Raw genomic sequence first — 24158 nt, 5'->3', positions numbered from 1 at the left:
AGAATAGAAACTATTTTAAGGCTATTTGAGATTTTAGATTCTCTTTTCAATCAGATTCATTAAAAGCTGGGAATCACCATAGCATTCTGGAAAATGTGTGGGTTATCAAACTTCATTTTAAATATTTGTTTTGCTATGTATTAGCAGTGTGACATTAGTTAAACATCTGAATTTCAACTTCCTCTTCTGTAGAATGAGGTTAATTATACTTCCTTTGCAAGCTTGTTGTAAGGATTACAGATGTTTCATGTAAGTTTTTATGTGAAAATGCTAGTACCTTGCCAGGCAAGTATGTTCAGAAAAGAGATGGCATTATCATTATTATTATTATCATTATTATTATTATTATTACTCTGCCCTCATACCAAACATAAACCATGTCATTGATTTCATAAGTTCCCACACAATTGTATATTTTCAATCATTTACTACATAGTTTTTTGCAGTAAATATTAAACCTTCTCATGGAATCTGCAAGTGTCAAACAGATGGAGTTTTCAGTAACATGCAACCCCTTCATACTGAAAAATGACATTTGATTTTCAGCCAAGTCAGATTACTAATCACTGTCCTCTATTCCCTTTAACACACATACATACATACATGCACACACACACACACACACACACACACACACAACCTATAAGCTTCTACATTACATTAACCAAGAAACATAGAGATAGAGAGAATGCTACATAATTAAAGCATTACTTTTTAAAGGAACATTTGTGGTTTTCAAAGTACCAGTCTATATATTTTTAAGTGAAGAACTAAAGGGACAAAAGTAATATTTTAATAATATAGTTGAAAAAACAATTTCCTTTAAGAGAATTAATGAGAAGCTTTAATATGTCTTTCTGTTCCAAATTTACTTAAAAACTATTAGTACTTCATTGTTACTAAACTAAATGAGCTTAGTTACATTAATATACTGAAAATAATAAGTATTTAAATATTACAAATACAACCTAACATCACTATTTTGTTTCTTGATTGGCATCAAGTTGATTCTGATTTACTCATACTTGAATGTAGTAAAACTTTTTGCTAGATAAATATATGCAGACACAATAATTACTTATTTATTACTTATTAATGTTATTATTACTATTTTAAGTACTTTGTTTAGTGCCCTAAGCTGGCTACCTTTGGTGTTTCAGTGAGGTCCTTGTTGTTGTAGGGTCATCAGTGCACCGAGTTACAGCGTTGTCTGATAGAACGTATGGCGCTTGCACACAGATAGCTTCAAGTACACCTGGGTGGAATGCACTGAAATTTTAAAACCTTAATTTGTCGTGCGAGTTTGCATGACTTGCACAGGTGAAATGTCAGACGTGAGAATGTTTGTACTGGCAAGATAACTGTTCTGCAGCACTTTGACATTAGTGCGAGCAGACATGACATCATGAAGGGATCCAAATGGGACCCAGCATCACAGTCCGATGCCGACAAGAGAAGGAACCCTCTGGCTGGGCAGACGTACATTAATTAGGGCCACTCGGAACAGTTTTTATTCTATCAAAGGTTTTGGCTGAGAGGCCACTGACTTAGGGAAATTCTCATTCCCTTTTGCCTGAGAAGCCGACTGTATTCACGTCTGAGTATTGTAAGAGTCGGACAAGTTACGTAATAAATGACTGCAACGTACATATAATGATGTTTTTCTATACCTCAACTTGATTTCAATCTCAAGTCCTCATACTGCCAGGCAAAAAAAAAAAAAAATAATCTCAGCCAATTCAGAGGAATTTTGGTCAGGACTTCCTCCGTCAACTCAGGGATTTATTCCCCACCCACCCCACCCCCTTTTTTTCCTAGTTGGATTTCAGTTTTGCAGGTGTTGGTGGCAGGGAGCAGCTGATCTCCCCTTTCCATGTTTTAGCCACTGATAACCTGCATCCTGGCGAGTGAGGGTCCATGTGGAGGCTACTGCGCCCTGTCCTGCCTCCTGCAGAGGTGGCTGTGTGTGCGCCTCTCTCTGTCTCACCTGCTGCACTCTCGCCAGCGTGGAGAAACATTCTTCTACAGGACGGTACCTGCAACACACTGATGTGGGCAACTCTGTGAAGCTTGCTGCCTCCCCAGGCTCCACTTTAGACAAAGGTCCCCTCTGCGTTCCAAAACGATCTAAGGCTTTTATTGGATAATTGATACAGTGTACAGACTTTGTAGTTAAGGCCACTCTACTGTCTTCCACTAATATCTTAGTTATTGCTGCCTCATAAGCTTTCTTCTCAGTCTGGACAATAATTAACTTGTAGATGTGTGGAGGCAGGTGGATGGAAGGGAGACATTATTCACTCATTCATTCATTTATTCATTCATTCATTCATGGATGGGAGTCTTTTAAATCTGTTAACACGTAAACTTTATGTGCTACTTAAAGCCTACTCAAAATGCACGCTTTTGAAACTCCAAATCCCTTTTCTTACAAATCATTATTTTTGAGCTTTAAAAAGTCTTACTTTTAAACTGAACAGCCAAGAATGTTCTCTTCTCTTGTTTAGCACTAGTGTTTCTACTGTGATAGCCCTGCCCTGAGTTAATGAATTTGAGGATAATAGTCTGAATAGAGAGAGAGCCACTGGGTTATAAAACAACAACAGCAACAATAAAGTAATTACAAAAAACATTGATTAATATATCAAAATGGTAATAAGTTGTGACTGGTTTTGCTTTCCTTGCTTTACAAAAACAAGCAAATTGTTTGAAAGGATCAAAGGAGAAAAAAACACAGGATATCTGGATTAGAGATTTTTTTCTCCCTTTGGTTTATAAAAACTAACTTTTTAAAAGAGTCAAACAAGATACGGAATGTCTGATAAAATTTCTCTAACTTTTGATCTTTGATTTGCAGCTTAACAAAGGGACTTGATTGAGGCATATACGGTATTAAATAGTTTTTTTTTAACGATTTTAATTGTAGAAAAACTATCTCAGATGAAGAGGCAAGAGTGACTATAAAGTTGACTAAATGTGAGGTTTGTATTGGTTACTTGCTGTGATTTCCTTGGAGGAATAGTTCTGATTCTTTACTTCAGACCTACAGCAGCTTCCTTTTATTTTTCCAATAAAATCTGAACAATTGAACACAGTACATGGGGGCAGCCAGGACCTACCTGACTGGACCCCACCTCTTCAGGCTTGGCTTCCGCTCTGTGCCTTCATGAATCTGGCTATCAGGGTCCATTGACCTCCATTCCTTTCAAAGTTTTCCTGAACTTTCGGGACCCCATAAATTGATGCATCCTGTTCCCTTCACCAAGTGACATTCACTTCCTCATCAACGAACAGGCTCTCCCTTTCACCCCATGGTTCCCTCAGTCTCTGCCCTACTTATGCTCCTAAGGAATCTCTCCTACTTCTTCTATGACATTTTTTAAGGCTACACTGTGTTGTGGATATTCGGATATTTGTGTAGTAGAAAGAGCACTAGGCCCAGAAGGAGAAGACTTGGGTTTCACCCTGTTTCAAATATCATGGAAAACCCATTTCAATTCTGTGTATGTCAGGTCAGTCTGTGGATTCTGCAACCGCCTTTGCATTGTTTTCAGTGTGAGTTTTGTTGGCTAAAGTTTTGAACTCATTGTGTATAGAAATCATCTCTCAATTTCCAGTAGTGCTTTGTATTCAGTAAATATTTGCTGAATCAAATAGAATTTGCTAAATCCAGTGGGATAAATAAGGAAAATAATGGTAACTTTAATTACTTTATTTGACTAAGTAAATGTTAATGTTAATAAATATTATCTCATTGACAAGGGGTAGGTGAGGGGTTGGTTGTGGGCCTCCCTTTCCCATCCCTCCATCTCAGCCAACAGTTGTGATTTCCTTCTCTTATATCCGCAGAGCAAAAGTTTTTAGTATTCTTTCTTTGTATAGTCAAGGAGATATGTAGTAGCTCATAGCAAAAAAAGGGCTAGATATTAACTACTAATTTATGTTTCACTTGACAAGCTTCTGAATAAGCTCAGAAAACTTTGCCAGGTAAATACCAAGTCAGATCACTTTATTTCAAAGAAGATGAAAATAACTCAGTTCCTTGATAACAATCTGAACCTTTTCAGTATTTCAACAAGTGGCATTTGTGTTGTAGCTCACTGCCATGGATTCATTTTGGTAAAGATGATCTATTTTAGAGAAAATAAAAAATAAGCTTACCTTTATCTTTCTTAGCCCATCACTTCTGCTATTCAATTACGTGCTCTTTGCTTGTGTGTACCTGAAATAGTGAGAAAGAATTAAAAAAATAGAAAATTAAATGTAACTCAATAACATTTTGTGAAAGGCAAATATTTACAATTTTAATTGTTGACAGACACACACAATTCATAAAACTATTAGCAACAAAACTATATGCAACTTCAGCTGTAAAAACTGAACAGCAATATGCCTAAACTGATTCGCAGCAAAAAAAGTAAACCAATCACATTGAAAAAAGCCACCATAAACCAAAAAACTGTATTTAAAAGATTAACAGTTTTGGCATTCATCCCTACCATCCAGTCTTTCACTTTCTTTTTGTCCATCAAAATTTAGCTTTCGTTTGATGTTAGCAAGAGTTGCATTACTATTATTGTTAATTTTAGTTCTGTTTATTACCTTGAGGGTTATATATTGTAAAATAATTTTGGTGCCCCTAGTTAATGTTAATTAGTTGTTTTAATAACCTAGACCTATTTGTTATGTTTTTGTAGGTTTACTTTTTTAACTATCAGGAACTTATTAACTGAGAATATTTAACATTACTGTTGCATAGGCAAAATTACAGAGTTACTATTAGTGTTACCTGTTTAACGTTTAGTCATCCTTTGAGTCCTGCGACATATTTCCTTAATAATCATCAGCCATCAAGTGTGATAGTCTCAAAAGAAATATCGGCCCTGTAAACTGCCTTCAAGGGTGGTGATATTTAGCACTGAAAATTACAAATAAAGTTTTTGAGGTTGAATAGCAGCAACTGGCCAGTGACACTGATGATTTGTTTGTCAAAACAAACTGTTATAAACTACGCAAATGAAGTCCACGCACTCCTTTGAGTGAAAACAATAAAGTGAATCTACGCAATGCTTACATGTTGGATGGGATACTTAATGTGCGGGGAAACTCAAAGGTTGAAGAACTAGGCATTTAGACAGTGGTAAGTGGTAATCTTACCTCTTTATACTCCATTACTCTTTCTCAGGAGAGACATGCTAATGCAAACAAGTCAATCAGAGTTTGTGTTTAGCAAGATAAAGCTTAGAGGATAGTTTAAAATCCATTTGTTATTCTAAATCCATTTTTTTCCATTAACATATTATACATTAGTGTTTACTAACCATGATTCATGTAACAGTTTAGTTTGCTAACTTTTAAATTATTTAACAACCATAAGTTATTAATACATTTTTTAAGTATTACACAAATATCTTAAAACAGGCTTGGGTTCATTTCTGTAATTTTTAAATAGAAAACATTTTAGGCATCTCTTGAAGAAGAAATAAAGCAGGCATTTAAAGCTAGAAAACAAGTAATTCCAAATTTAATTTTTACAAAAGTTTTCAGCTTTACTGACAAATTATGGCAAACATATTTGACAAATTGTGGTTTCCTATTTAGAGAAGCTTACACATGGAACTTTATGTGTGTGTGTGTGTGGTTTTTTTTTCCCCTTTTTAACAAATACAGGTTAAAACACTGAACAAATTCAGTTAGCTTCGTACATACAGTAGCTGCTTATTTTCAACCTCATTAAAACAGCATTTAAAATTAAATGTACAAACTTAATATCAAACATCTTCATTTAACTAACAGATTTTAAAAGGCAGGTTAAAACATCTTATTTACAACTGTATTACCACCTAGTTCAAAAAATCATATTACAGTCTTTTAGCAAAGTTTTTGCTAGTTGACTGAGACTCAAAATCTGTTAAGAGATTCTTGCTCTTTCTTAAAAAAAAAAAAAAAAAAAAAAAAGATTACACACAACAATGAAAACAACCAAGAGAATATCATCCTACTGAATGATTTATAGACAATGCTTGCCATGTCTCTTTTAGTCCGTTTTGTAAAATAATACTAGTGTCAATGTCATGCCAACAGTATAGGGGAAGTACAAGAAATATATGGGAGTAATCATGAGCAGTTATCCCTAGAATAGGGAAGACAAAAAAACAAAAAATGACTATTACTTGTATTGTTGCTGTTTATGTGGAGACCACAGGCTATGAATTGTCTTTGAGGTGAGGTCACAGTGGGGAGGACCTTCAATATCTACCATAGGGGTGCTCCCTGAACACCCCTCTGGCTGACCTTGGCGGTGGCGCCTTCAGGCTGGAGCGGGTCATGGACCATTCTTCTGGTGCTATGAACAAGAGAAAGACAATAACATTCACATGGCTTCACAGTTATCAGAAACAGTTATTTAAGACACAGCAGTCTCAGAAAGAAAAGGAAATAAAAGATCTCAACACTGATGGCTCAAGCCTTACTGCATTTTCCACATGATGAGATCATCCCCCAAAAGGATATATGTCGAAATGCAGCCACTTAGATAAACTTGTTCACTGTTCAAAAAGAGACAGTTCTTAGATAACCCCATATCTACTATGTGTGAAATTTCTATGCCACAAATAGAGGAGTATCAATGCGAACTACTCCATATTTAATCCTTTATACAGACTCCTAAAAGAAATTGGATACAGAAAACCAGTGGTTCTTAGGCCTTGATTAACTTGAGAATCACCAAGGAATCTTCAAATGAATGACAAAACAAAAAATGACCAATGCCTGTTCTCTAGCTCTCAAACCAAATGACTAGAAAACTCCACAGGGTGGGACCTAGGTTCTGGCATTTTTCAAATGCTTCCCTAGAAGATTCTTATGTGGCACGTGGTTGAGATCCCTTGTGCAAAACAAAATTGGTCAGACTTAAGCAAGATATGGAGTAGAGCAAATTTTAAGTAGAAAAATCAGTAAAGAAAAACAATATATTAGTTTTTCCAAATAAACAAGTTGGAAATAAAGAGGTGTTAGCACACTAGGAAAATTTCTTATTTACCTGTTAATCAGACTACCAGTAACCTCAATGTTTTGGAACCTAGCCAAAACCCAAACTTTTGAGTTTTATGGCAAATAGCATTTATAAAGTTTATGCCCCCAGAAGAGAAACACAGCCCTCCTTCAAAGGGCCACGGACTTAATATTGGCTTTATGATGACTTGATACCAGAACCTAGGTTATCTGGGTCTTTCAATGAGAATTTAGTTCTTCAGTAGAGAACAGATTTTATTCATGGGACTACAGTGGGAGGAAGTACGGACATAAGAAAAGGGGTTACTGGAGACACATTGCCGTGGATAGCTGATATCAAAGGTGGTGGTAATGACAATATCAAATGGAAAATCCCTGCAGACTGAGGCCAACTGATGTAGAGTATATGCCCCCTAAAAATATCTCTAGACACGCAAACTGACCAATAAAACCTTTATTTATGCTTAAAAAAAAGAATATCTCTGGCAAAAACAATAAGAAAAAATTCAATTGCACTTACTATAAGGCAAGGGCTAATGATCTACAATATAGAAAAATGATCAAAAGTTTATCAATGTAGAAACTAATAGCACTTAAATGAGTAAACATGAGGTTTCTGAGAATATCCTTTATTATAAATCATATCTGGTGATACATGGAAAATGATATTTCCTTCACTATTTAATGAACATACTTATGTTTATTTCATTATGTGATAGGACATAAAATAGAAGTGAGAACCAAAATAAATATGACAAATATTACCTTTACCCAGAATACAGACCTACCTAGACCAGGGGTTGGTGAACTATGGCCTGTGAGCAAAATGCGGCCAGCTGCCTGTCACAGGCATGTTACAGCATGTCACAGGCATGTCACAGCATGTCACAGCCATGCTGATTTCCAAACACGGTCTATGGCTGCTTTCACTCTCCAAAGGCAGAGATGAGTAATGTGACAGAGACCCTGCTGCCTGCAAAGCCTAAAATATTTACACTGTGATCTTTTACACCAAAGGTTTACAGACTCCTGCTCTAGATCCTATTGTCTTTTTTTTTTTTTTTGAGTGGGAGATTGTAGATGTTGGTATTTCTGATGTGATCCCTTAAGGTCAGGAATGTACCCCTGAGCTTCCAGAATTTCTCAACATAGACATTTTAGAGCAGAATTTTATGTGAGTACTTGTTTGCAATTAAACAAACTTTCTTTGATGTACTACAAAGGAAAATGGACTTTTGCTACAAGTTTGAAAATGCCTTCTAAGCCTTATGTAATATAAATTTTATACTGAGTAATGCTGAGCAAAACAAGTCAGACAGAAAAAGCAGAGAACCATGTGATTTCACTGATATGTGGTATATAAACCAAAAACAACAAAAGAACAAGACAAACAAATGAGAAACAGAAACTCATAGACACAGACAATAGTTTAGTGGTTGCCAGAGGGTAACGGGGGCGGGGGGTGGGAGGGTGGGAGATGAGGGTAAGGGGGATCGAATATATGGTGATGGAAGGAGAACTGACTCTGGGTGATGAACACACAATGGGATATATAGATGATGTAATACAGAATTGTACACCTGAAATCTATGTAATTTTACTAACAATTGTCACCCCAATAAATTTAATAAAAAAAAAAAAAAAAAAAAAAAAAGAAAAGTAACCTCTAAAAAAAAAAAAAAAATTTTATACTGTCTGTGAATAATCAAGAATACATCAATGTCCTTCTCCTCTAGTGATCAACTCTATTCCAATTTATTATTGTTTTTAACAAAGGGAATGTACCCCTTTTTTGCTCCATTTGTTCTAGGGTGTTAGAGATCCCTGGGTTGCAGTCTATGGGTTTAGGAGCTGAAACAACATAGCTTTCAAGATTTCCCAGGGAATGGAAGTTCTGGATCCTTTCTCAGATGCTGAATATTCCTGGTAGGTTCTGTAAAATAGTGAAACAACCACGACCAGAGGGACAGCAATACCTTCTTCATCTACCCCCAGATTTGCCAGAACTTTAAAACTGGAATAATCCTGGGAATTTGCCACAGAAAACGTAAGTGTTTAATAACAGCTCATTGATTTGGTTTCACTGTATACTTAAGCTGTCGACAGTTAATTTGTGGACTTAAAACCTTAGATTTCTTAACTTGTTAGCCAATATTAAAATGGAAAGTGTCACTGTTCACTATTCTATCTGTAGTGACTGGAAAAAAATACAATGCCTCGTAGGGGGTTGAATACAACGAATGACTGTAAGAGTGAATGATTAACTCTAAGAACTATGAAGCAGAAAGAGCTCCCTGTGATAAACTTGAAAACAGTAACAATTGAGCTGAAGAAATTCAACATTAATTTTGAAAGCTCTATAACGAGAAATCTTATATATTTGTTATGGAGTTGAAGTCAGATTTCTTACTGTAGAGGGTTAATTAGCTGAGTACCAAAAGTATTCACTATTGGATTCAATGAAACAATCATAGTGGAATTCCACTACAAAAAAAGGTAAAAACATTATGGTTCATTGCACAAAAATGTGCTCTTTTATAATTCTGTTTGTATGGGAATTGACACTATTGTTCTTTCCTCCTTGAAAAGGCTAGGAAAATGGGAAATACTATTAGTCTTCCATAATTGTAACAAGAAAGACATATGAATTCATACCCAAGCAAAGTGAGTTTTAGATTTCCTAGGACTCCTTACCATTAGCAGAGAAGTCAAGGATTTATTCACTTAATTCAGATCTTCAGTTCATTGTTTACATATTCTCTATAATAATAGTGAATTGAGATCAAGAAAATATTTTTTCTATTTGTGCCAAATTTCCTTGGTCTCTATTTTCTCTAATATTATAATGTTTATATACAGTACAGCCACACATTTACAATCTCCATATGATAATATAAGCCAGCATCTCTCAGTGAAGTGATGGTCTTTGATCTGGATTGGAGAGCACTGATTCAATGAATATTTTTTCTTTGTCATCATATAGTGTGCAATTGAGCCTTATATGGTCAGCTAATCACCTCATTGCTCACCAGAACCTCTTGGATTTCTTTATTATAAGGATCAGAGATAGAAGTGATTCTTAAAAATATAAGGAATTCTAACTTGAGTCCACCATGGAAAGTTACACATGGAAAACACCCAAACATATGGTCCTCATGGTGGGAATTCTCCAAAGTTTGAAGTTATAAAGGCCCAGGAATGGCCTTGGAATTTCCATGTTTTCTTGGGGTTCTCTTTTCAGCAAACAAGGTAGATTTAAAGTATTTTATAGCTTCACACAAATTTTGGAGTCTTGGCCAATTGCTTCTATTTCCATGAGGTGGTCTAGAATGTCATTAAAAAAAAATCATTGCAGACAATGAAATTTAGAGATAATCTTTCTGTGTCCTTCTGGAAAATGATAAAGGAAGCAAGATGCTCTCAATATGAGGATCATTGTCATATCAGAAGTATTAGCTAGACTATGCATGTGAATCAAGCAAATAAATTATTACTTAGAAAAGGTACAAAATAACTGTCTGCCAGTTGAAATTACTGGAATGGTTTACAGAATTGTGGATCTGGAAATAGCAAATGAGGATATGACAGACATAGCTTAAGTGACTTGATCATATTCCCAACATTTCTAGACTTCTCAATTAGATTTTAATGTACCATATAGTACATGAAATAAGAAGGAAAGGGGGCAAATGAAGCATTCATTAAATAAATTGTTTGCTTTTTTTCTTTACCAAAGATCTCATATATGCCAGTCACTATACTTACCCCTGCATCTGAGGATAGTTTAAGGGGCCTCAAGGAGATCACAGAACACAGCTAACATAAAATTTCATTGATTATAATTGATATTTGAAGAAAATGCTGGAGAAAGCCTAAATAAGGGAGCTACTAACTTCTATCATTCAAATGAACTTGGATTGAACTCCATCATTTATTCTGGTTTTTTTTTTTTTTTTTTTCCCGCAAAGAAGTAATATTCTGAGCAAACATGGAGCATAATTAAGAATTGAGATGCTGTTTAACCTATGTAAGATAACTCACTGTCTTTAAAGATTTTCCTGTATCAATTATTTTGTATCATCTGGCCTTGTTTCTTAAACGGGATTCTAAGATCTATGAGAAAAGATACCTTCTAAGTTAGCAGATGCCTAGTAAGAATACCATAAATGCCTGTAAGCTACATACAAGTGATATTACTAACTAAAAAGGAATTTTAAAATCAATTATGCAAAATAAGTAAAACAAGACTCTTATTCAGAAACACATTGTTAGCAATTAGGTTATAGTGTTGCATATATTTGAAATATATCAGTGTTTCTTTTAAAAATTACTCCACCTCTCTTTTTTTTAACTCACACTGATTATTCTACCCAGTTGAGTCAAGTGTCACAGAATGCCATAGCGTACATCTCCATTACATGCTCATAAGAATCATTGAGGAACATTTTACTTTGATAAAGGGGTGTAAATTACCCTGGTAACTCTTCTTCTGCATTAAAAGTTACTCTAGTGACTTAAAAAGCTTCTGCATCTCAAATACTCTGCTCTCAGCAGAATCAGGCCTATTAAGTGGTGCTCATTTCTCAGTGTGCTCTCATTCCTGCCATGGGGCCAGGTACTTTGGGAGCATTCAGAGTCGGAAAGAAAAATCTGGATGATTTTTAAAGTTGCAAAACCATGTTGTATGATTGTTCCAGAGATACTATAAATGTTTAGATTTGTGGGGCGGGGGGAATGAAGTATAGGAACAAGGCACCAATTGAGGAAAAGTCAGCGTTATTTAAGTGCTTGGAAAGTAACCTTTTAATGTTTATCTTCCTAGAAGTAGATTTAAAATGCCACCTTCAGAGTAAATTAACTTTCAGTCAGTTCAGAAAGGATACAGGAAATCATAGAGATTATTGAGGCACAGCTCTTATGTTCACCTAGACCAACATAGCTAGTTGTTTATGTTTCTGAGATCAGAAAAGGAATCTCAAAAATAATTTATTTTACAAGGTATTGAGTACGTATTTGAAGTAATGATGACTGAAAACTTCCCTAATCTGGTGAAGGAAATAGACATACAAGCCCAGGAAGCGCAGAGAGTCTCAAACAAGATGAACCCGAACAGGCCCACACCAAGACACTTTATAATTAAAATGGCAATGTTTAAGACAAAGAGAGAATCTTAAACGTAGCAAGAGAAAGGCTAGTTACTTACAAGGGAGCTCCCATATGTTTGTCAGCTGATTTCTCAACAGAAAATTGGAAGGCAAAAAGGGATTGGCACAAAACATTCAATGTGATGGAAAGAAAGGACCTACAACCATGACTACTCTACCCAGCAAGGAAATCATTTAAAATTGAAGGAGAGATAAAGAGCTTCCTAGACAAGGAAAAGATAAAGGAATTAATCACCAGCAAACTGGCATTATATGAAATGTTAAAGGGACTTCTTTAAGAAGAAGAAGGGGGAGAGAAAACATAAAAAAGATGAATAATAAAATGGCAATATCTATGTATCTATCAATAATCACTTTAAATGTAAATGATTAAGTGCTCCGATAAAAAGAAATAGGATAGCTGAATGGATAAGAAAACAAGACCCATAACATATGCTGTCCACAGGAGAGCCACTTCAGATTGAAAGACACAGACTGAAAGTAAATGGATGGGAAAAGATATTTTATGAGAATGGAAACAAGCAAACAAAAATCTGGGGTAGCAATACTTATACAAGACAAAATAGACTTTAAAACAAAGACTATAATAACAGACGAAGAGGGACATTACATAATGATAAAGAGATCAATCCAACAAGAGGATATAAGCCTTGTAAACATTTACGCACCTAACATAGCAGCACTTAAATATATAAGGGAAATATTGACCACCATAAAGTGAGCAATTGACTGTAATACAATCACAGTGGGGGACTTTAACACCCCACTGACACCAATAGAGAGATCTTCCAGAAAGAAAATCAACAAGGAAACAGTGGCCTTAAATGATACAGCAGACTAGCATTTTTCAAATACACATTTACATGTTGTTTTATGGATATTTATTCCCAAAGAAAACAGGTTAGATATTTTGTTATTGTTGTACTTCACTATTATAATACCATCCATTTTCCTCATTTATTTTTAAAATATCTATCCTGTTAAAAAAGGAAGATACTACCATCACACCTTCTGAGGGAGAAACACAGGGCTAGACATTTTATGTATATTATTAGCAAATACTCACAATTTTCCTGCAAGATAAGTGCTAATGTTGCCTTCCTTTTTAAGAAAAGGAAACTAGCTCAGAAAGTTTAGATGTTGGGAAGACCCAGAATTTTTATTTATAACTGTCTCATCATCTCTTCACCACCTCTTTCATCTGAAAGAAACTCCAGACTGCCTCTTCTTTTTCCATTTCTTTCCTAGAAAATAGGACTTCATTTTATTTCACTCCTTTCATATTACATAATACTTGGTGATTCCAAGGACAATTAACTAAATGACTGAGATTGTAACTTGATTTTTCGTAAGAGGAATGTGGCTGCTTGAACTGAATAGTAAAGGTGCAAATCTAAGTGGTCACTCATGCAAAGTGAAAGGCAGAGTTATCTGCTCTGCCCTGAGCATTTAAAAATATTTATGGAATTTTGGAATTGAATGGCTCCATACTTCATCCACACAATTTGTACTGCCACTATTTGTAATTGCTGAGTTTGTTGTTTTAAAAAGCAAATAGTAAAAGGGGAAAAACTGAAGGAGAACTATAGATGATCAGCATCTGTTTTCACAGACAACCATAGTGAATTATGTTCCAAGGAGAGTTAACTTTTATTTCACCATTAGTTATGCTGTCAGGAAATCCAGTCAGTTTATGGGAAGCGTTTACAGCTTTTATCCCTATTTCAAATTTTTTAAAAGATATTTTCTGCTAGGAAAAAGTAACACTGGGGATAATCCACTTAGAGAATAACGAAGGGAATTTGTTAGTATTTTACAATGCACGTAGCAGACACTTGGTAATTATTGATTGCATAAATTAATTATATTTAAATATTTTACATCTTAATTTGTACCTATAGAAGAAACCACAGGCTTCCTTCAGAAGGATCTCTTCACTTTGAATGGGAGTCCCAAGAGTTTTGCAGCCAGAGCTGCATTTGACTTCTGGTTTTTCCTCTTCCTTGTTGAAAGACCCCTGCAGCAAGTCTCTTAATCTAATACTGATGACACATTTTAGTTTTCACAAACTATTCTGAGCTTCTGACATGCACAACTAACTGCCTGTGGGACATCTCCTCAGGTGTCTCAAAGTCAACTTTTTCCAAAACTAAACTCATCTTTTTCTCCATCCTACCTAATAAATCTTCCCAAATTTCCCATTTGAGCAAATGATGCAAATACCTACTACCTATCTACCTAGGTACCCACCAAAACCTCTTCACATCTTCATGATCGCCTCTTTTTTTTTTTTTTTTTGCTCAATGGATCTAAGCAATAACCCAGCTTTGTCTTTTCTTCCTTGATATATGTTTAACCCATCCTTTCTTCCCATCTCCACGAACACTATTTCACTGCAAGTCTTTGTCATCTTCTCCGAGAATACTCAGCTCCCCTAGTTACCTTTTGTACCTTTGCATGATTTTATTTTTATCCATACTATATATATATACACACATATACATTCCCTACTGTGTGTGTGTGTGTGTGTGTGTGTGTGTGCAAACAACCCTTACACCCTTACGCTTCTCCACCTTGTAGCCTGAGGGACTTTTCAAGTACAATTGATTAAGCCTGTAAAATTGCTCTTGTAGCACATTCCAAATCAAACCAAAATTCCTTAGCCAGGAATTTCATGCAAGTTCTAACTTGACTGATCCCTGACTTCATTTTAGACAATGGAGTTGATGACTTTGGTGATCACCTAAAGTATAAGTGTTCAGTGGTGTTCACTGAAAACATTTCTTAGGTCTTCAAGTAGAAGAAGTATTGTTGATAAAAATTAAGGTTTGTTTTTTTCCTGGCACATTTTGTTACCAACTGAGTTAAAGGTTTGACAAGGTACCGGTATAATTAAGTCATTTGTTAAATACAAAAAGACATTGATTATAGTAAGTCATCAATAATTATAATTACATTTTCAGCTGGCATTGTTTTTCAGCAATCTACATGTATCAGTTCCTATTGAGTCATTCAATAAATTATGACATATTTAGTAAATGAAGTGTAGCACGTTTATTTCATGCCCTCTTTCAATAAACACAGAAATCTCCCCAAACTCTGGAAATTATATAAACACCTCCATATATATATATATCATGGATATATAGTTTCCTAGCTGGTATATTTCTATGTGGGTAAGAAAATATTTTCCTAGCTTCATAGTTTGTTTTCTGTACTTTGTATTTTTAAAGAAGTTTCCCTTTTTCTACATTCTAAATATAAATCTATACCATATTAAATACATACTTTTTGTACATTATCTCGGTAGAAAAGAAAGTGTTAAACAGTACTTTCCTGTGGCTCGTTTTATTGTCTAAACAAGAGTTGTTAGCTGTGTGTGGATTATTAATATAATTTTTTGTGGATTCTGGTAAATTTTCGACTAAGTCAGGTTTGAGATTTAACTGCTCAACACACAATTTTCAAAAAGGGACTAAATTCTATTTCCATTACATAAAGTTTTTTGTAAAAGTGAATTTAAAAAATTTCCACAAATATTTTATATCACAACTGTTTACTTACAAATTACCTAACATTCTAAAAGTAGCCTATATATAACTTGTGTGTTATTGCCGAGAATGCCAATGCCTGGCACAGTTTTGACCTCTCATATTAAGACCACAGGCTACTGTCATCATGCTCCCAGGCATGTATCTGTCTAAAACTTATTCTCAACCTTAGCTTGCACACAGGACCACCCAGGAATTTTTAAAATTGATGCCCAGTTCTCATCCTCAAAGATTATGATATTTCATCTTTTATTAGGGCCGAGTAATATTCCATTGTACATATGTATCACCTCTTCTTTATCTAATCATCTGTTGAAGGACACTTCGATTGTTTCCATGTCTTGGCCACTGAGAATAATGCTGCAATGAACATAGGGATATATGTACATATACATATGCATATACATATACATATACATACATACATACATACATACATACATACATACATACATATATATATATATATATATATATATATATCTTTAAAGATAAATGTTTTCAGGTATTTTGGGTAGTTACCCAGAAGAGGAATTGCTATGTCCTACAGTAATTCTAGTCTTAATTTTTTTGAGGACCCTCCAAACTGTTTTCCATAGTGGCTATACCAATTTGCATTCCTATTAGTAGCGTATGAGGGTTCCTTTTTCTCCACAACCTCTCTAAGATTGATATTACTTGTGCTGCCACTTGTGACAACATGGATGGATCTTGAGATTATCATGCTAAGCAAAATAAATCTGACAGAAAAAGTTGAGAACCATTTGACTTCACTCATATGTGGGATATAAAACTGAAAGGAAGAAACAAGACAAACAAACAAAAAAATCAGACACAGACAACAGTTTAGTGGTTACCAGAGGGTAAGGGGTGTGTCTAATATACAGTGATGGAAGGAAAACTGACTCTGGGTGGTGAACACACAATTCAATATATAGATGGTGTATTATAGAAATGTACACTTGATACCTATATAATCTTATTAACCAATGTCACTCCAATAAACTTAATAATTTTTTTTTAAAGTTTCTAAGGTAACAATTGGGAAAAAAAATGATTATGATATAGCTGATCTGGGGTGGTAACTGGACCTTGGTACTTTGTCAAAATTCACCAGGTGATTCTAAAATGTTAATTAGGGAAAGAATCTCTGACCTAAAATAATGAAAAACAGGTTCCAGTTTTGCCCAAAACTGTTGAATTTAGTAATGCATAATTCAAAACAAAACTGAAACTGTCAGTACAGCTAACTTAAAATTAGCATTGCAAGCCATGAAGTAGTGGTGCATGCTGTTTTTGATTGTTTCTTGCCTAAGCAACATAATCTGCATTTATTATCAAGACTAGTTGGATTAGATATCCATCTCACTGTAACCTCTGAAAGTGTAAGGAATAGAACATTTTTAAGTCAATAGAAAATTTTTAATGAATTTTAAAATGATTTAAAAGCATGTGTTTCCCCCAAAATAAGACCTAGCCGGACCATCAGCTCTAACGTGTCTTTTGGAGCAAAACTTAATATAAGATCCGGTCTTGTTATACTATAATATAGGACCGGGTCTTATAGTATAATATAATATAATATAATATAATATAATATAATATAATATAATATAATATAATATAATATAATACTGGCCTTATATTAATTTTTATTCCAAAGACGCATTAGAGCTGATTGTCCAGCTAGGTCTTATTTTGGGGGAAACACAGTAAAAACAAAGTTCAAAAACTATTATTAAAAAGCAAAAAAAACCAAAAACTATATTAAAAGTTAAATTGAATAAATCACAGTATTGTTTTCAATAGATTATCATGTAGTAACCTTACTATTTATTAAAAAAATAAATTGTTGTATGCATTAGTTTTTAAAATGACTGATAAATTCTTGCCTATATTAAGAAAACTCATCTTCATTTCTAAAATTAATTTTTTTCAAATTTGTATTTTTCTTTACTATTAAAATTGACAATCTTTGTTCTTGAATCACTTGGCTGTCATGATGGCCAGTTAGCTTCATTTTCTCTTGCTGTTTTACAGATTAATCAATTCAGTGCTTATTTTCACACTGGGATAATAATCATTCCAGCTCCTCAACAGCATTCGTGTTCTGCAATCGACTTGAAGTGAGGCACTCAAATGCCCTAGAATATAGCACAAAAATTCTTTTTCTTTTCATTCATTGCATGACATGTATTAATATTATCCTCCTTGGTTCCACACAGTTGTCATCTCAAATACCACTAAAGAATGGATGCATAATTAGCTCTTCAGTTGATACATTAGGTACATTTTTATAAACAGCTCTTTTCTCTGAGAAGACAGTATTGCTGTCCATTCTTAGATGTCAGTCTCAGAGAGAATTTAGAAGGTATTTTTTATGTGAAGCATTGCTTAGCCAAGTTGGTCTATGTACTGTATTTAAAATGCACCCTATTGACTCATGAGGTATTCAGACTTATTGGAAACAATTACAATGACTGATAAATTAGGAAATATTTGAAAGAAGCAGAAACTGATTTGGAATTCCGGTAAGTCAAATATTCATGTTCCAAGAATAAACTCAAGTTATCAGAAATATAATATTTAAATATTAATTAAATAATAACTAACATCAATGAAATATTTACTGAATATTCATATCAAACATAATAAATAATTATATTGTATTAAAGTCTAATATTTATTTTTTTAAATTAATATTTAAAATTGTATATTTTCATTGCTGCAAGAAAAATAGTTTTATACTAAATATTAAGTTACCTGTAAATACCTTAAATAATTTAATTGCTATGAAGCCCAGAAGGGTACATGATTTTCTTGGAAGTCAACGTATTTCTTATTTCAATATGAATTATGGGCACAAAAGAGACAAACACAATTTCAATCAGGTGATATACACAACACAATGTATGAAGATTCAGAGAAGTGTCACTCTGAATGATTGGATTTTACTTCTGGTGTTTTATTTAAAACCATTTCAGAAGGAATCCTGGATGAGAGGTGCCATCCGTGAGTGTTTCTGAATGCAAGACCCAGTTATCCCACGGAGCATTCCTTCTCCCCTGTCTATAGGCTCCTTTTGCCCGACAATTCTTCCTACCAGCCTGAGCAGTGGAGGAGGGAGTCTGCCGCAACTGACCCTGAGCCTCTTCACATACTGTCTGAGTCTGGGGTGTTGCCAGGAAACTGAGAATTGGGGTTACTTATTTAATAAACATGTAAACATTCCATTGAGATTTAGTATCTTCAGCTATCACACAACCAAAATGTAACAGAGAGAAATTACTAATTCAGAATGGAAGTGAGCAAATAAGTAGAGATGCAAGATTTATATTTTGGAATAAACGTTACTGATTTAAAAGACTGTGCACTGTTCATTAAAGATATAATGATTTAAAGATATAAATGGATGCTACTTGTATGTGAGGTATGGATAATTAACTAAAAAACATCAATTTGACATGAGTGGGTCCTCAAATCACTGCTCCACATGCATATCGTGTTTCCCAGAAAATAAGACCTAGCTGGGCAATCAGCTCTAATGCGTCTTTTGGAGCAAAAATTAATATAAGACCTGGTATTATATTATTATATTATATTATATTATATTATATTATATTATATTATATTATATTATATTATATTATATATTATATTACATTACATTATATTATATTACATTACATTATATTATATTATATTATATTATATTATACCCAGTCTTATATTATAGTAAAATAAGACCAGGTCTTATATTAATTTTTGCTCCAAAAGATGCATTAGAGCTTATTGTCCAGCTAGGTCTTATTTTCAGGGAAACACGCTATTTAAATGTTATGACCATTTAGATATTGTAGATAACAGAAAGAAGCTTGCACTTAAAGGTCCCTCTACATAATAATACAAAAGCTGAGTACATATAATGTATGTTAATTTGATTTGGCTTCGAGGCTATGATGCTGAGCTTTTATTATTTTTTGTCATTTGACTTAGTCCTTTTTCTATTATCTATGTAAAATATGAGTATGAGAATTATCCAAATTTAAATTATGAACATATGGTTGACATGCAAGTATTCTCTTTATTCCCTGCGTATACAAAAGAAGGGAGTAGCCCTTTTCAACTGAACATATTAGCAGTTAATTCTGGTAGCACATGTGGAAATATGTTAAACTCTACATTTTGTCAAGGTATAATCCTAATGATTCAGAAGTGAAAGAAAACCTTTCTTTTTCATTTTATGATAGAAAAATCTTAAAGGAATTTTTATAAAGCAGTCTCAGTTTTGTTCTCTTTTTAAATAACATGTGTATCATGATGGATTAAAAAATTGGTAAAATCTTAAAAAATAAAAATTGGTAAAACTTAAAACAAAGTGTAAAAAAATGAACAAATATAGCAGCGTACGGTGATTTACGTTTCCTTCTTTCTTTGACCTAAGTTTCCTATAATGTATTATTTCTATGTGTATTATTTTTAGAGTAAAAAAAGAACTTATTTTTTAGGTTAATCAGACCTATGCATCTGCTTAGACTTCTAAACACCGTGGCAAAATACAATTCTTAAAAAATAAAATCGGGGCTGGCCCGGTGGCTCAGGTGGTTAGAGCTCCATGCTCCTAACTCCGAAGGCTGCCAGGTGGATTCCCACATGGGCCAGTGGGCTCTCAACCATAAGGTTGCCGGATGGATGGCGGGCAGCGCCCCCTGCAACTAAGATTAAACATGGCCCCTTGAGCTGAGCTGCCGCTGAGCTCCTGGATGGCTCAATTGGTTGGAATGCGTCCTGTCAACCACAAGGTTGCTGGTTCGACTCCCGCAAGGGATGGTGGGCTATGCCCCCTGCAACTAGAAAACGACAACTGGACCTGGAGCTGAGCTGCACCCTCCATAACTAAGTCTGAAAGGACAACAACTTGAAGCTGAACGGCACCCTCCACAACTAAGATTGAAAGGACAACAACTTGGAAAAAAGGCCTGGAAGTACACACTGTTCCCCAATAAAGTCCTGTTCCCCTTCTCCAATAAAATCTGAAAAAAATAAAAATGAAAATGAAGTAAAATAAAATCAATTCACATCTGCACCCTTTAAAACATTGGCATTCTTCTTGTTCAGAATTCCCTGACCCCTATTCTGTTGTCCAAAGTTTACCACAGACAAAGTTTACCACAGATGGGCCACAGTGAGCCAGAGGATTACTGGGCAGTGCGATTAGCTTCGGCTGCTGGAATCCTGGTTTCTAAGCAGCTTCCCTCCTCAACTCCACTTCCTCACACACATTGTTTTCAGTGAACTCTTCACCATGGAAAATTGACTGTAATGGATTGGTGAAATTTCTTTTCCTCAGTCCCTGGAATATCATCTTTTGACGCCAACAAAGTAAGTAAATTAATTCTGTTCTAAATAATCATCCTTCTGTCATGAAAATCAAGAAGCACTTCCCAAATTAGAATGCATAAAGAGTTGACATATCACCATTTTCAAACAAAGAGTAAAAACACCTTGATTATGGGGTGCGTTCTTGAACTAATGCTTGCTCAGTAAGGTCAGGAAATGGCAATAGATTCTAGTGGCCAAAGAAAAAAAGATCATGGTCCCTAAAAAAGTTTTTTGTAGGCATATATGCGTCTAGTCTTTCAACATTAAGAATATAGTCAGTGTGGCTGATATTTTAGTTAATAAAATAAGTAAATAAAAGTTATTAAGTAAAAATTGCTGCCTAAGTAATATCTTCCTTACTATGTGCAAATAGTTAAATCCCTTTCTGAGTTTTCCTCATTACTTTATTAAAAATAATTTATCACCTGCTTTCTGTGTGCAGAGAATTGCTTGTTGGTAAACTGTAATTTGACCCAGAATGAAACCTAGGTGTAGCTTCTAAAGTAAAATAAATTGTTTGTCTCCAGATTTTGCTGTAGCAGGACAACCAAACAACCAAAAAGAACACTGTGAGATCCATGGGTTATAGAGATGAGCCCACCTCTACTGCATGGTAGAGGTGGCTCCTGCATCTCCATTAAAAGGTCTGAGAGGCAATAGTTTGTATTCACATGCTTTCTCCCACTGTCTTATATGGTATTAACATTTTTAGAATGTAAAGACTTAGAAATAGAAATATCATCTCTCATTCCTAACTACCCAGTCATATATCATCAACTTCATCCTGCCATTGATTTCGGTGCACGTAATGCTGTCAAGTAAAGCTTATAGATGTGATTTTCCTCAATTGATGTGCCAAGTGTAAAAAACAATGACTGTGAATGAAAATGAAATTTCCTTTTTAAAAAAGTGATTTATAAATAATATGTATTTTCATTAGAATGGAAGCTTCAAGAGACTGTTCCCTGTAGTATCTTTAGGATTGAGAACAATGAATTAAATATACGATGTAATACAGAATTGTACACCTGAAATCTATGTAATTTTACTAACAATTGTCACCCCAATAAATTTAATAAATTAAAAAATATATATATATGCATTAGCCATTAAATAAATATTTGTTAAATGAGTAATGTTTTCTGACCTTCTACAGAAATACTGCATCACATGGTTTATAACATGGCATACTTTTTATAAGTATCCATGTTTCTCACCATCAGACAGCAGGAACCAGGGAGGGATAACGTCTGTCTTGTACACCACCATATTTCTAGAGCCTGGCAGTACTTATGTGCACTAAAGTCGAATGGATGAAAGAAAGGCCCATATTGTGTCTTATTCCTCTATCATCCTCAGTAACTAACCATACAAGGCATGTGGCTTGTCTCCCATTTGATTAAGAATGTGCCTGGAACAATGGACGTATACCTATTGCTGTGTGGAACTCAGAGAATGCTGCCGAGTTAGGTGTGTTCTGGGGTGCTGGGCAGTCTCTCAGCTCAGACTGGCTGGCCCAGTGATGTGGCTTTGGGTTTTGGATGCTAGTGTTCTTATTAAACACCAGTGGATGCCTTTGACCCACTCCTTTCAATGAGGGAAAAACTCTAGGGAGAACAAAATTAAAGCTGTGCTTTATTAACTGAGTCAGACCCATGCAAACTTGTCCATCACCTGTTAATTCTGTGAAGTAATTTCTGAAAATATGTTTAAGTTGTTTTGGAGAATATCCCTATCTTTCACACCAGCAAAAGATTGGGTCAATTTGATTGATGACATAGAAGCTGGAGTCTGGGAAAGAGAATACTATAGAAACCTTCATCCCCCTAAGAGAAATCTCACCAAGCTGAATATCTTTCCTTTAAAAACCCTTCAAGTTTAAAGTACCAGATCCTGTTCTTTGTCCCAGGGTCCACTGAACTCTGACCCCACTCCCATCTACAAAATGAGACAAACTTGAATTCACAGTCTTGCTCTGTCATTTGCTAATTGTTGACTGAGGCAGGCTACTTAATGCTCTAAGCCTTAGTTCCTCATTTGTGAAATGCAGATAATAATATGAGTGTGAACCTTGCTGGATTCTAATGGGAACTAGATTATATAAATATACATATAATGTGTAATGAGCGGTGTCTTCATAATCGCTAATCCTCATCATAAATTGCTTAGCACAGAGCCATAATAGGTACCTCGTGTGTGGTAGCCCCAAGTAATAGCATTCGAAGCACTGCTGAGAATATAAAAACAGAAGTTGAGCTGCACAGCTATACTCTCATATTGACTTAACCTCTGTTCAGTTTCCGTATGATCAAATGAAGATAAAAGTACTTAATATTACAATTTATTATAAATAAATACATGGAAAAAATATACAATGTGTTCAATTTATGAATGGCAATTGTGGTGTTGGTTCATTTTTCTACTCCTACTAATGAACTCAGCCTAGTAGTAGTCCATTGAGAGAATGAGTCCATCTAGTGACTCTGGCTCCAAGGAGGGAGCAATTTCTTCCTTTCTCTGGAGGTCTGGACCATTCCTTCTCCTTCTCAATGAAGCGCTGCACCCTTATCATGTGGAACCCCACAGGGAACATGCATCATTTCCTTCACTGCTCCCCATAAAGAGGAACAGAATGGCCTCGGCATTATTTTTCTAAAACTCCGGAATTGGAATATTTAAATGAGTATTTTTTCAAGGTGGTCTACTGTTGATGGTGCAGATGTATTTTAAGGAACCAGAAACCATTCTTCACAAGTGATGTACTACATTGATATATCATAGGCACGCAATAAAATCTTACTGAATTGAATTACAATTAATTTTAAGTGGTATGTAATTTTAATTAAGTAAAGTATTTTTAAAATTAATTAATTTTATAGGCTAATATACTTATTGACTATTAATTCTTATGAGCCAAATGTTATTTGGCAATTTTAAGAACTATGCACAATGTAGAAAATAACTTGAAAGCTACAATATTGGCCCTTAAACATTTTAAAATATTTTAACTGTATAATACTCTGACGATCTTTGTAACAGCAGGGAA

The 24158-nt window shown here is 34.6% G+C and overlaps 1 long non-coding RNA gene across 23 annotated transcripts in view; it reads right to left on the bottom strand.

The window, feature by feature from the left end:
• The window catches only part of LOC148758807 (uncharacterized), a 210858-nt gene that overhangs the window by 31703 nt on the left and 154997 nt on the right, over positions 1–24158 (bottom strand). For 14 of the 23 annotated variants that reach the window (XR_016020292.1, XR_016020295.1, XR_016020293.1 and 11 more), the window contains 2 exons: positions 6174–6346; positions 4162–4222 (listed from right to left, as the gene is read on the bottom strand). This is a non-coding gene — a long non-coding RNA (uncharacterized LOC148758807). Of the gene's footprint in view, positions 1–4161; positions 4223–4789; positions 4919–6173; positions 6347–24158 lie in introns of all 23 variants that reach the window. The other 9 variants (XR_016020279.1, XR_016020281.1, XR_016020288.1 and 6 more) reach the window with 3 other exon arrangements.

The sequence above is a fragment of the Rhinolophus sinicus genome, chromosome 2 (assembly GCF_057876585.1).
Source record: "Rhinolophus sinicus isolate RSI-liver-muscle chromosome 2, RSI-T2T, whole genome shotgun sequence".
Classification (NCBI taxonomy): domain Eukaryota; kingdom Metazoa; phylum Chordata; class Mammalia; order Chiroptera; family Rhinolophidae; genus Rhinolophus; species Rhinolophus sinicus.
Note: the sequence above shows the minus strand (reverse complement) of the source record. Positions and strands in the feature narration are given on the sequence as shown.